We start from the raw sequence: 14,509 nt of genomic DNA on the forward strand, positions 1-14,509 counted from the left end.
GGGCTGTGAGCTCGTCCACCCATCCAAGCAATAAAAACAAAAAAGTTTGGAATAAGAAAACGTTCACGAACCAACTTATAAGGTTCACGGAGTATGGAAACTTTTTACGAGAATAGGAGCGGCAACGGTTAAGCATCACTACTTTAATTTGCTGAAAGGTAATAAAGTTTTAACAACTAAACGACTGCTTCCCTTACGCTGTTATAAAAATCTATGTAGTATTTATTAGGTATAAACTTTAACTCTCACTCGATTTATTGCGCTCATATTTGAGTCGACTATTATCAAAGCCGGCAATCTGACTTTTGGACAATTATTGGTAAATCAGAAAAACGAATTATTGACTTTGTATTCCATTGGCAGTCACAAAACTCTTCGGAACGACATCTTAGATAAATAACAGGTTAACTATTAACCTTTATTTAATGCAGGTTTTGAACCGTATTCTTTGAAGGAGACGATTATATTCAAATCAATCTGTATTGACATATCAATAACATTTTTTTGTCCAAATGCACAGATTGCCACCTTTGATAATAGACGACTCATTTATGGATTGGATTCGGTGTAATCAATAGTGAGGAATATAGGCTACGACATACGTTTTTTTTTTTTGTTAACGCTCCATTTAGGCTCTCCATTTCACGAAATATCTGGTGATTAGGGCCATGACGACTTCTTATTAAAATGTATGCATTCTGCATGAATTTAAATTACAAAATCAGTCTGTGCGCTACAAAAAATATCGTCTTTAAGTTAAAGTCAATGAATGCAACGAAATTTATTACAACTTTTGTTTAATATAAAATGGCTTTCAAATTGGAGATTGTAAATAATTGAATGTTATTCATATGTTACATGTTCCATTTTAAGTAGTTGGAAAATTTATTTTGGATTATTTTATTACGGAATCTTTGGATTTCCTTTGGATTCTTTTTAAAGAATAGCCATGTGCTGTATGCAAATAATATACCAAATTATTTTGGTATGATTATTTATAATGCTATATACATAACTGTTTTAATTCAACTTATGCTTATTAACAAACGAAAATATTGCCCTTATTAGATCAAATATAAATACAGTACGTCTTGAAGTAGCGTTTGCTTCTTCTATGACGGGGGGAAAATTCTAATTTACACGCGTGGATCACGATGATGGCCTGATAGGAACCCCCTTCAAAAGACATTTTTAGAAGATGTGTAGTATCGTAGTTTTTCTTTTATTACAGCTTGAACCACAAGAATTACGACTGTATTAGTACAACAGATGGACGTATATGTGGATATCGATTACAATGCCACATTGTACTAGACTAACTTCGTAACTGGCAGTGGGAAATTACAGATCAATTTATTGGTAATTAGCTGAACCGACAACGTTTGTTTTGTTCTAAACTCAAGAAATTCGAACTCGATGATCAGTGAACATTTCCGACGACTTTTGATAATGGTAGGGCGTCTTGGGGGTCCGCACGGGTAGGTACCAACACTCGGTCTATTCCTGCCGTGTAGCAGTAATGCCTATCGGTCTGAGGGATGCAGCAGCCGTTGCACTGTAAAAATTGAGACTTGGAACTCGTGGGTCAAGGTGGATTGGCGGCCTTTACGTTCTTAGAAACTCTCGTAATTATACCAATGTCAAATCGATCCAGTCGTTCTGAAAGGACGCGCTTACTAACGTACAGCATTTCATGTTTATTAATAGAGTGATATAGAAAAACAGACATAATACGTGTCCAATTTGATGCTGTGTATAGTTAAATGGTAGCGTAAGCGTCTATAAAATATTCAAGTACAACAGTTTTCTTTGCTCGTTTTTGTCAATTACAGCGACGAACCAAAGCAGCAATGTAAAAAGAGCAAACGGATTAGTTCAGGCGAGGGATTTAAATTTCACGTAGCGGGACACATTGGCTTAGAACGAACTGTTACGTGGGCCCGAACTTTATCCAGTATGAAAATGGAACTCGGAAATATAACTCGAATTTGGAATTTGGGTTCTTGGATTTTCGTAATTCTCATTAGCTAAGTTGTCAAGTGTAAAAACAGCAATTAGCTCACTGATATTTCATTTCAAATTAACTAAAAACGTATGGTATATTCACGTGTTACGTAACTAATGACAATGACAATACTTTTTTCTTCATTATTAACTCAATACATCAGCATCACAATAGTGCAAGTTTAATCTTTTCTCTAACTAAAAAAACATGTTTTAGTGAAAATATAGGTACCATTATGCTGTAATTGTTACAAAATTCACGAAATACGCCAATTTGTTTAAAGCAATGCCTCAGCATAAGTTACAAGAAAATAAAGCTATTTTTGCTTTAATTCTTCAGACAATCTTAAAATGTACATTCAATTATAATTAATTCAATATAAACTTTATTCATCCCATATTCGTAACGCGTGTATATAATTTATATTATGACAATTGAAATTGGTACAATCTTACTCGAGGACGTTATTATATATTCTTTCTGAAATACGAAATCACATTCATTTCACTACAACTTTTCTGAAAAGAATAATTTAGCAGAACGTGAAACTTTGATATACTTCTCGCGATACAACCAGTTCCATAAATGTATTATGATATACATTTAGAGTTACAGTAGTAAAAACGTGAAAGAACATTCAGAGGGACTTCGGTTCAAAGACCATAATTATATACACTATCAGCTGAAAATAGAACAGGTATACTATATTTGGCAATACAATATTTAAGTATTAAAAAGACGGCTGTTTCATAAAGATGTTAAACAACATATCCGTAACCCCATTAAATTCATAGACTGCTAAAATGAAAAATCAGAAGATAAACAAAAATCTATTATAAAATTTATTTGTTAGAAAATCTATTCTAAAATTGAAAATAAGGCTTATTTTATTAGATAGATTGTTAGATTCAATTTTAGAATAGATTTTTGTTATAGATAAGAAAAAAACCAATTTTTAACAAAATTGGTTAGTGAGGAAACGATTTTCTGCTCTTCAAACAGCTTAACGTCAATTTGATGCAATTAAGTGCAGCGTCGCAAACAATGCGGGTGGAGAATGTGGGGAGTGACAGCTGTTTACAAAACGTAGTACCTCAACTCGACAACGTCATCAAGTAACCAGCCCGTCGGGGTTCATTAAAGCCGATGTGTGTTTTCGACAGTTAGATCAAAGCGGAAATACTCGCATCCATAGTAATTAGCAGTCTGATAGATACGATGAACCTAGCCCGTTTGAACACTTAGGACAATGTGTGGTATTCGTGATATTTGCTACATTTATTTATTTATTTTTAGACACACCAACAGCAATACACACAAAACATTCAAGTTTAAAATTAACATGTATAAAATTGAGTACTGGTATGTAAGCCAGTTACAGGTATGTACAGCAATCTCTTATAACACCCTATGGCATGTTACATCAATTTTACAAACAGCGGAAAAATAAGCTAAATTTAAATGTTAACAGTACGACAAAAAAAATTTATTGAAAATAACATGAAAACAAAAGTTAACTACTTAACATTCTCTCATCAATTATAAACAAAGGAACTTTGATACTAGGAACTTGGATACTAGGACTACTAAAGGAACTTGTTTTTGAGACCAGGACACGTGTCATGAAAAATGTCGATGCCGTCAATTAATGCACATATTTGGTTATATTCACTACTATTTATTTTTATTTTATTGCTTAGATAGGTGGACGAGCTCACAGCCCACCTGGTGTTAAATGGTTACTGGAGCCCATAGACATCTGCAACGTAAATCCGCCACCCATCTTGAGATATAAGTTCTAAGGTCTCAAGTATAGTTACAACGGCTGCCCTACCCTTCAAACCGAAACTCATTACTGCTTCACGGCAGAAATAAGCCGGGTGCTGGTACCTACCCGTGCGGACTCACAAGAGGTCCTACCACCAGTAAACATTGACAACATAAAAGTGCCCGTTACGCCTTTATTATTAATATTTCCTTAAGAGAGGGGATCAAAAGTCAGGTTGATTGAAGAATGAATAAATAACTAATGGATTTTGATTCATTTGAAACCAAAGCAATTATAGAACTGAAATAATTAAACGTTTATTGAATTTAAAGTTAAATACAAACTCCGCCACCACAAGCTAAACGTAGCGGATAAATCTTCGTTTGTACTTCAATTATTCGAATTGCATTCACTCAGTTCCGCAATCCAACACCGGTTTTTAGTCACTTCTAAATAAATGACCCTGCCTATTTCTGCCGTGAAGCAGTAATGCGTTTCGGTTCGAAGAGTGGGGATAGCCGTTGTAACTATACTGAGACCTTAGAACTTATATCTCGAGGTGGGTGGCGCATTAGTAGATGTCTATGGGCTCCAGTAACCACTTAACACCAGGTGGGCTGGAGCTCGTCCATTCGTCTAAGCAATAATAAAAAAAACTTCTAAAAAAATGATAATATTATACTATAAACTGTTTATTTTTCTACCTATAAAACAATGCTGGTATTTGGGACATGTTCGTTAATATTTTTCATGTGTCTAGTGACTAGATGAATAAGCATAATCACTGATATCGCGAGATAAAGATATTTTTTGTATTAAGCTTTCTATTATGTATTGACATATTTTATTTAAACAAACAGAAAATTATTTCAATAAATAAGGCACTTGACTGATTTTTATATGCCTATCTACATAATATGTTTAAAATGAAAGATCTCAGCAAATATAATAATAAATTTTATGATTACTGTAAATACAATTACATATTACTGTAAAATGTAATTGAAATTAAGTCATTAGTAATTATTAGTTGGAATGCGGATTTATTACTACCTGTGTTTTATGACAGCTTCAAGTATATTATTACTTACGAATCAATAAATATATGTAACGACAAAACTAAATATAATTAAAAAAAAAAAACGCTTTCTGAATAAACAGCAACCAACTATTTTCATGTACATTTCGGCATCACACTGACGTGGGGCGTAATATCAGAGCGACTAATGCTTTATTTATAATTCAATATTGGATTAGTCGCTGAAACAATAACAATAGTGCGAGACGGATCTCACGACCAAAGCACGTTTCACCCTGTTACGGCCAAAACCGTATCGAACCCTTAGATTAGATGAATCCGAACCATTAACGATCAGAAAGGTCCTAACTTCATAGAACTTGCGTAGGTTTCGATTTGTAAAGTTTTTTTTTTATTGCTTAGATGGGTGGACGATCTCACAGCCCACCTGGTGTTAAGTGGTTACTGGAGCCCATGGACATCTACAACGTAATTGCGCCACCCACCTTGAGATATAAGTTCTAAGATCTCAGTATAGTTACAACGGCTGCCCTACCCTTCAAACCGAAACGCATTACTGCTTCACGGCAGAAATAAGCAAGGCGGTGGTACCTACCCGCGCGGACTCACAAGAGGTCCTACCACCAGTAATCAAACCGAAACGCATTACTGCTTCACGGCAGAAATAGGCAAGGCGGTGGTACCTACCCGCGCGGACTCACAAGAGGTCCTACCACCTGTAACCATTTCATATATATGTTTGCTTCTGAAAAATGTTTTTTTGTACAATTAATCGACCCAGGTCCCCCCACCACCCTCGATTCCATTGTCTACGATGATTTCAGAGTAACCGAAGACAGACGAAACTCATGGATGGAGGAAGTCACGACCCTCAGACATGAGGAGCACAACTGACGGAAGGATATCGACCCAAATGTGCATATAAACATAATTTTTTAATTTTTGTTTAGTTCTCGATTTGTTTGGGTTGATATTATCTACCTATAAACCTAACTACGCTACATCTACGCTACTACGCATCTTTTTTTTTTTTTTTTTTTTTTTTTTTTTTTTTTTTTTTTTTTATGATTGAAAGTTTACTGGTGGCCCGAAGGCCTTTCCAGTTTCACCAGGACAGGTGGGCGAGCAAAGGCTCAGCCAAGAGGGGTGGGATTTGCTAACAACTGCCCGAGCGCCTCCGAAGGAGACCTAACAACTCAAGAGCAATTGTTTCGCGAATGAATCTACTACCGGATCGGAATCGCGACCCGCTGAGAAGATCCGGCGAGAAACTCAGCGGGCTGATGCATGGGTTAGGTTGCACGTCGACCTCTTTGTCGAGTTCGACGAGTACGGTTACCGGGGTCCCTAAGCCTGCCCCTAGTATTAGAGCTGAAGGCATCTAATGCAAAGGTTATTGGATCTGATGGATCCGTAAGGACGTGTCTAGGGCGTCGACGGTGACTGGCTCCTGCATGATCAGGATTCGGGGAGTAGTCAGCGGCGGCAACGATAAGGCGATTATCATGACGCATAGCCTTATCGAAGTATCGTTCCGACGCTGACTTCATGTATTTCCGAATTGATTCGAGGCCCAGGTCGTCGTGTAGGTCAACGTTCCTCACGAACCACGGAGCCCCGACAGCTAACCTGCAAAAGCGGGATTGTAGGGATTGGAGGGTGTCTATGTGTGTGCGGGCCGCGTGAGCGAACACCACACTCGCGTAAGTCATGACGGGCCTTATGCAAGTTTTGTAAAGTGTCACCTTGTTCCGAGGGGACATTTTACTCCGCTTACAGATCATGGGGTAGAGTCTACCGAGAATATACGCGGCACGGTCACGGACTGATTTTATATGCGGGCGGAATGTCATCGATGCATCCAGGGTAACGCCCAGGTACTTGACCTTCCTGGCCCAGGGTATGGGTTGTCTAAAGAGAGTAATCGGGGGTGTGAGATTCCTCCTCCTAATCCGGGAGGAAATCCGTGTGGAGCTTCCCCTCTGAAATAGCACCGCAGTACTTTTCGCTGGGTTGATGTCTATGCGCCATTTTCGGAACCACTGTCCTAGGGCTAGGGCTGCGCTCTGAAGCTTCTTCGCGATTAGGGACTTATTTCTACTAGAATAGTAAACAGTCGTGTCGTCGGCTACTACGCATCTACGCAACTACATCGTTATAAAACTGTATTCCGAAAATAAGACAGATGCAATGTAGCTCCATAAAATTGTTAAAAGTGGACCAGGTCAAATGCTACTCGGAAATTTGTTCTGAATCTCGAGATATGTATTTCTGGGTAAAGGCTGAAAGATATACTGCTTAACTATGTTGGTCGTATGGTATCTTACTCTCTTATGGTATTGCTATATTGGGTACAACCTGTTATTTCTAATGTTCATTTTATAATACACAATAAACAGAAAAATATATAGAAACAGCTCCCTAAATTCCGAATGAACTTTTACAACAATTTAATACACAACAACGCCGCTTCCGTGAGTCCATTATGTACCTTCCAATTTCAAACCGATGGAAATGACGTAACGCGATCCTCTCATTTCATCGCAACATGATTGACGGTTTATCAATTTTCGAATAGAAATAACTTTTACCGTAGCCACAACATATCTATTATCCGATCACCCGTTTGGAGCACAATATGAATCTCGTTTAATATAACAAAGTTTAATGTTTAATTAACTCAGTTTCAAGCAAGGGTTTTATTCCGATGTGGCAGTAATAGATACGAAATAGAAAACAAATACACTCGCCCGAAATACCTTTAGTACAGTGGTAAGTTCACTATCCACTAGATTTGAAAGGCGGCGAATCGTTTCACTGAACCCGATTTTCTCAAGTAAATACTCGACTTGAACATCGTAGCTCTGAACGCCATTTCTAAAATCGATTTTAAATTTATATCTCTAGATTAAAGTACTCGATGTTCATTTAATTTCAATTATCGAACACCAAACATTACGAACGTTTTGAATTTCGCGGTTATCTATAGGACTTCCGTTGAAGTCCGTATGTATGGGTTGATATCACCATCCTGCCTATTTCTGTCGGGAAACAGTGATGCGTTCCGATTTGGAGGTTGGGACAGTCGCTACATAACACGATTAAGACTTAGACCTCAAGTTGTCACATCTATAGATTCCACGAACAACTTAACAAATCGTAGGCCGTCAACTAGTCTAAACGTATTATAATAAACATATTAAAAGTACAAAAAAAAATGAATTTCGCCTCCTTAATATTAAACTTTAATGTGAAAAATATGATACGTCACTTCAATACTGAATGCGTCAGACATTACATGTATAGACTAACTCGATCCTTTAAAAAAATGGAGCAATGAAAGCTATTGCCATGACATGAAGTGTTTACAACGGTGTACATTGGCTATTTAACTGCTACTCATAAACATTACACTGAAGAATTATGAGGGCACTTTACAATTTATATCAGTTATTAGCGCTCGAAGCAGTGTTGTTTGATATGACCTACGAATAAATAGACTTATTATTTATTCGTAGGATATGACAGATCAAATTATCACTCGTGCGATCTAAGAATTCAAATTATATAAATTTCGTACTATTCACTATTGACGTATCTTTGTATTGATTGTTTTTGTATCGTGTTTTTTTACATACCTAATTTCGATTGAAAATTAAGAGTAATCGATTACGAATTCTTTGAAAAATGATCTGGATTTGTTGAGCCAAATTAACGACAAAATTAATGAAGCCATATAATACCCGAACCAGACCCGATTTTTTTTCCTTCCTAAGCTAATAGCCTTAAGAGGCTATTACAGCTTCACCCTAACATGTAGGTGAGCTCACGGGGCTCAAACCGGAAGTATTGTCAACACTGGCCCTAGCAAGAGCAGTGCTTCGCAGAATCTACCGCCGGATCGGAAACGCGACCTACTGAGAAGATCCGGCGAGAAACTCAGTGGGCTGTGTCTATGGGTTAATTCGCTCGTCGAGCCCTTCTTCGGTGCTTGTGATACCTAAAAGCATCGTTGATGGACTGGGAGGATCCGTAATGAAGTGTTTTGGGCGACGTCAACCATACCCGATCTGTTAATAATAACGGTTACTATACGCTCATTCATGACACTTAAGGTTTACTATCATCCATGAAGAACAATCCTTTTCTATTTGACAAATAGTTAAATGTATAATGTGTAAAGCCGTTTATCGGCTGTGAAAATTGCAACTCATCTTTTATTATATAATTCACGGCTGCGACATAAATCAAAGTAATGCACGCGGAGCACGGCTCAAACGGGCGGGTGCCGCTTTATATACGGCCAATAACCAGCAGCCGCATGTCGTTAACTACCACAGGGAACAATCTATGCAACTATTACATTATTAATAGCCTCATTACGTATTCATCGAACTATCATGCACAAGAGCTAGACTTGGAGTAATGCACATGTGAGATTGCTCTCGGCTTTCATGTAAATCGCAGTCGAATACATAATATTATTTAAATTGAAATTTGTTCATTTATGTCGGTTGCGCTATGGAACACAACGTTTGCATTTAATTTAACTGAGCGTAGAGAATTTTTTCTAGTATAATTCCGTTCATATCAAATGATAGTAGTATTCGTAAGAAGTAAAGTGTTTACTTGTGTTTGTATATCACTACATAGTATTTATAAAACAAAGTCGCTTTCTCTGTCCCTACATCCCTATGTATGCTTAAATCTTTAAAACTACGCAACGGATTTTGATGCGGTTTTTTTAATAGATAGAGTGATTGAGGAGGAAGGTTTATATGTATAATAACATCCATTAAATAGTGGAGAAATCAATAATGAATTACAGTTTTCGAAGCGAAGCGAGGGCGGGTCGCCAGTGTATTTTTTTTTTATGGCTTAGATGGATGGACTAGCTCACAGCCCACCTAGTGTTAAGTAGTTACTGGAGCCCATAGACATTTACAACGTAAATGTGCCACCCACCTCGAGATATAAGTTCTAAGATCTCAGTATAGTTATTATATTAATCAAGTAGTATTAACATTGGCAAGTATAAGAAAACGCGCATCATAAATGCATTTCAAGAATACGATGGGGAAGTGTTACTATTGTACGTCTTAAAACGATTATCAATCTAACTGTTTCATGTAATCCAGAGCACAATATTAATTCAAAGAAAAAGATAAAGCTCTATAATACTCGTAATGTATTAAGCGCTTGTATTTTTTGTTGTCATATAAAGCGTGAAACATTTTAACGTAGAATACAATCAAACGAAAGCTGTCAAGGATCGAAAATAAGACTACGAACATGGAACAGAATTCTAAAACGTTAAATAAAAGAAACAATATCCCTTTACGTATACTGTGATATGTTTGCCGTTTACTTCAAAACGAATAATTGATTGTGATGCTGGGAGACACTTCATTTTTTATTTGTTCGCAGATTTCGCTTTCCGTTTTGATTAAATTTCCTTCATGTATTCGTAACAGATTCGTACGTTGCGAAAAACGAAAAAATACGTAATGAATATCTTCTATATATTTAAAGACTAGCTTTTGCCCGCGACTCCGTCCGCGTGGAATAGTTACTTTGGCATAACGCTAAATTTTACCCTCCACTTCATTTGCGTAGAAAGTGAAAATATTTTGAAACATTCTTTATTGGTGCTCCACTTGTATTGGTCTTACCGTGATGTTGTATAGCCTATAGCCATCGTCAATAAATGGGCTATCTAACACTGAAATAATTTTTCAAATCGGACCAGTAGTTCCTGAGATTAGCGCGTTCAAACAAACAAACTCTTCAGCTTTATAATATCAGTATAGATTTTATTTCTCGGTTACATTTATTTTAAATCGGGCGCCTTTGGATATTGGGTAGCTACCGGTAGCTAGCTTACATACTCACTACAATAAGGGTGTAATGCCAATTTAGATATTTAAAATTCAATATCGATATACCAATACTGTTCTTCCACTTCGCAGCAGAAATTGGCTGAACGTTGGAGGCATCAAACCTCATCACGAAGGCATCGAATATCGAATGAATACTGAATAACTAAAGTGGAAAGCTGAGTCAGGAATTATTTGTGACACAAGAAGCCAGTTAGTGCCAAGTGCCTATTTCATCAGTCTTTGGGACCGATTGAGCATCAATATTAAAGTCAGAGATTAAAATTTGGGTCAATTGACAAACTTCAAGATAGGAAACTAATTTAATACTCTGCAATTAAAATGTCACATTGAAGAACGGTTTTGACGTTCAAAAAGAAACCACAGGTTCGTATTACGCAGTACTCGTAGGTCATTCATTATGACGCAAGATCGCACTAACTTGTAACTATACTTGAGACCTTAGAACTTTTATCTCAAGGTGGGTGGCGCATTTACGTCGTAGATGTCTATGGGCTCCAGTAACCACATAACACCAGGTGGGCTGTGAGATCGTCCACCTACCTAGAAATAAAAAAAAAATTATTCGGATGTGTACTACATTGCAGTCTAGTCTAAACTTAGTACTGAGTCAATTTATTCTCCAACTAAGCCGGCGATAGTCAGAGCTAATCAATATTGCAATTACTGTACCCCAGTGCGCACAGTCTAATTAAGTCTAAAATCAGACAGCAAATACGGCATTAACCGCAACAAATTGCGTCTGACATATGAACAGAATAGATATTTAATGGAAATGTTACTAGTAAGTATTCTAGATAAGCAACATCGTTGAACATCTACAGCAAATTTTGCAGCAAGATTTTTCGGATAACAAATGTAAAGAAGGGAGGAATAGACGAATAAAAAATACACAAGGAAACGTGACGAGAATCTATATTCGTATTCTATTCGTAAATTAACTACAAAAAGCGCGTCATTCGCAATTCATGAATGCGCCGACATGATTTTATATCTGAAAATTGATCTACAAGAAATTACTCTACAGGCTTGCAAAATTGTTTGACATGCAATTTAGACGAACAAACAAGATACTGAACCGATTGAATATTAAAGTTAGATTGTAAATTTGTATACTGGGAGTATATAATGATGAACTTCATTAGGCGTATCAACATGCTCTTATTACGGACACAATCGTGAACGTGTTCGCATAAAACGTGCTCCTTTATTTTAAAACCGGCACGCAACTTACAGAGGTAAGGAGGACAAATAAAGGTTTCAATTACGAAGACATAAATTCTCATTTTGCCGAATCGAGATACGTGCATTTTGTTTTAAATTACAAGTTCCGAGCAAGTCTGCTGTACCGAAACCGGTCGAAAAAAAACAATGGAAGACTATATTAAGATATTTTTTTACAATAAATTTTCCCGCTGAAACAATCGTTTTCGTATCGTAAATCTGAATTGTGCTTTAGTTTGTTACTGTGCACACTCTTGGCGAGACGTTTTCCTTGGGAAAGGAAACATTCAGTAGCATAATCTACATAATCAGCTTTGTCTGTGTCTAAATCCGATTTTAATGAACACTGTCTGTGTGATGTTGTTGAAGCCAAAATTTGGCGCAAAATATCGATTCATCAGTAAATTGGAAGCCTCGTCCCGTCGCCTTTTGATAAGCTAGGTGTAGTACCTATTAAACCGAACGTGCCTGGGAAAATTATTCGAACAGCACGACTATGTATACAGACATTGTGCGGAAACATCGCATAGACCCCGAAATCATGTTTCGGATTATATTTGTAGCTCTCACCAAATTCACTAATGGTTTGAGAACTCAATTATAGATAGTTCACGAGTTACACCGTTCAGATGATGATCTAGTGAGGATTACGAAAGTATTAGTATGAATAATTAAATATCGATCGTGCTCATTCGAAGCATTGGAGGTTGTGTATTTTTACACAGCGACTTAAGGACAGCTTCAATGTCACATACAAATATATTTAAACACATACGTGTATATGATACACAAAAGTTACAGAGGTTTCAAAACAGGGGTTTCTAATTGAGATCTTGTAATGAATTTCCAATTGGTTTCCCTGCGTTGTTTCAATTCCTTTTTCAGATCAAATGTAACAAGATAATGCGTTAGCAGCCGTAGAGTGTAGCAAATGTAGTAATGGTGAGTGATTACCGTCGCCTATGGACGTCAGCAATGCCAGGGGCAGAGCCAAGCCGCTGCCTACCGTTAAGTATTCTCCACAAGCCTCGTTTGAAGGGCATATAATGGCGGTCGAGAAACATCGTGGACGGGGGAGCTCATTCCAAAGCCGCATGGTACGTGGCAAAAAATATCGCTGGAACCGCACTGTGGATGAACGCAGTGGCTCTAGGTAGTATGGATGAACTCTACTTCGGTGGCGGGCGGTGCGATGGTAGACGCGAGATGATGGGATCATCTCAAATAATTCCTCAGAGCACTCCCCATGGAACATACGGTACAAAATACAAAGAGAGCTGAAGCCCCTCCGCAGACCCAGAGGTGTGTTGTTGGTTGTTGTTGTTGGAGAGGATGGTTTGGACATCCGTGAGAACGGGATTATCAACAATCCGAAGCCCTCTTCTGTATGGAGTCAAATGGAAGTAGCTGGTATTTGGTAGCCCCGGCCCAGATATGGGAGCAGTACTCCAAGCGAGGCCGACTTGTGCTTTATACAGCAAAAGTCTTTGTCCAGGCGTGAAGTGCCGATTCGCTCTGTTGAGGACTCCCAGCATTTTGGACGCCAACTTGGCTTTGCGCTCCAAACGACTCTGAAATTGTAAATCGCACAAAAAGTCGACCCCAAGTATCGCAATACTCATGTAGGGTTGCAGGAATTCTACTTGGAATTGTGCGAATATCTCATTTAAAATGCTGTGTTTCTTAAATGGTTCGAAGAACTCGCGTTTGTTGGTTAAAAATAGGCAAGGGGATGTTTTAAAATATGAAAGCATTGTCGTACTAGTTTTGAAAGAGCGTTTAGTTAGCTACTAAAAATGAGGAAATGATTTTAAAAAATCACACTTTTTACAAAGCCAGCTTAAATTAAAATAATTTTTTTTTAAGATCAGCGTTACTCCATGAATTATTATAATATATTTATGAGTTTCAAATATTAAATGTCACAATTTTTATAAAAGATTACACTGGGCTATTTTGTTTCAGGATTATGATTCATTATACTCTTTTAACGAAACTACGTATCGAATCCGAACCATGTTTATATTAAAAATCATTCTTGTTATGCCGGAAATGTTCTTTTTTTTTTCAATTTTCTTTCAAAATCATTTATCTTACATGTTTATCATACAAATGAGAAATACATGCCTGTTGTACTCCTTTTGAAAAATACATATTTTGCCGGCACATTCAAAGTACACATGCACATACCATTTTTTTAGGATTAAGGGCTTACTGGTTACCCGTTGGCCTTGCCAGTTTCACCAGGACAGCTGGGCGATTGCTCACCACCATCACACACGTCATATCATTGTGCAAAATGTAATAATTATATCCAGAACAATCTAAGTTTTTGCACAGAACAACAACAAAATATTTAAGTATTGGTTAATATGGTTTTCGCGTGCTAATGATGTAGAACTCGTATAAGTACGAGTACCTACGACTACGGGTATGTATAAACCTGACGATGTTTCATATTTTACTTAGAAATGAATTCATTTAGTCGGCACTTGATGTTGTAACGACTAATAAATACATAATATAAATAAATACTCGTAATATTAGATTCAAATATTGTAAAAGATATTGTAAAT

At 37.1% G+C, this 14,509-nt stretch overlaps 1 protein-coding gene across 5 annotated transcripts in view; it reads right to left on the bottom strand.

The window, feature by feature from the left end:
• LOC101742896 (protein NDRG3) overlaps positions 1-14,509 on the bottom strand; it is a 91,712-nt gene that overhangs the window by 62,724 nt on the left and 14,479 nt on the right. The gene's annotated exons all lie outside the window — the stretch shown is intronic.

The sequence above is a fragment of the Bombyx mori genome, chromosome 1 (genome assembly GCF_030269925.1).
Source record: "Bombyx mori chromosome 1, ASM3026992v2".
In the NCBI taxonomy this organism is placed as follows: domain Eukaryota; kingdom Metazoa; phylum Arthropoda; class Insecta; order Lepidoptera; family Bombycidae; genus Bombyx; species Bombyx mori.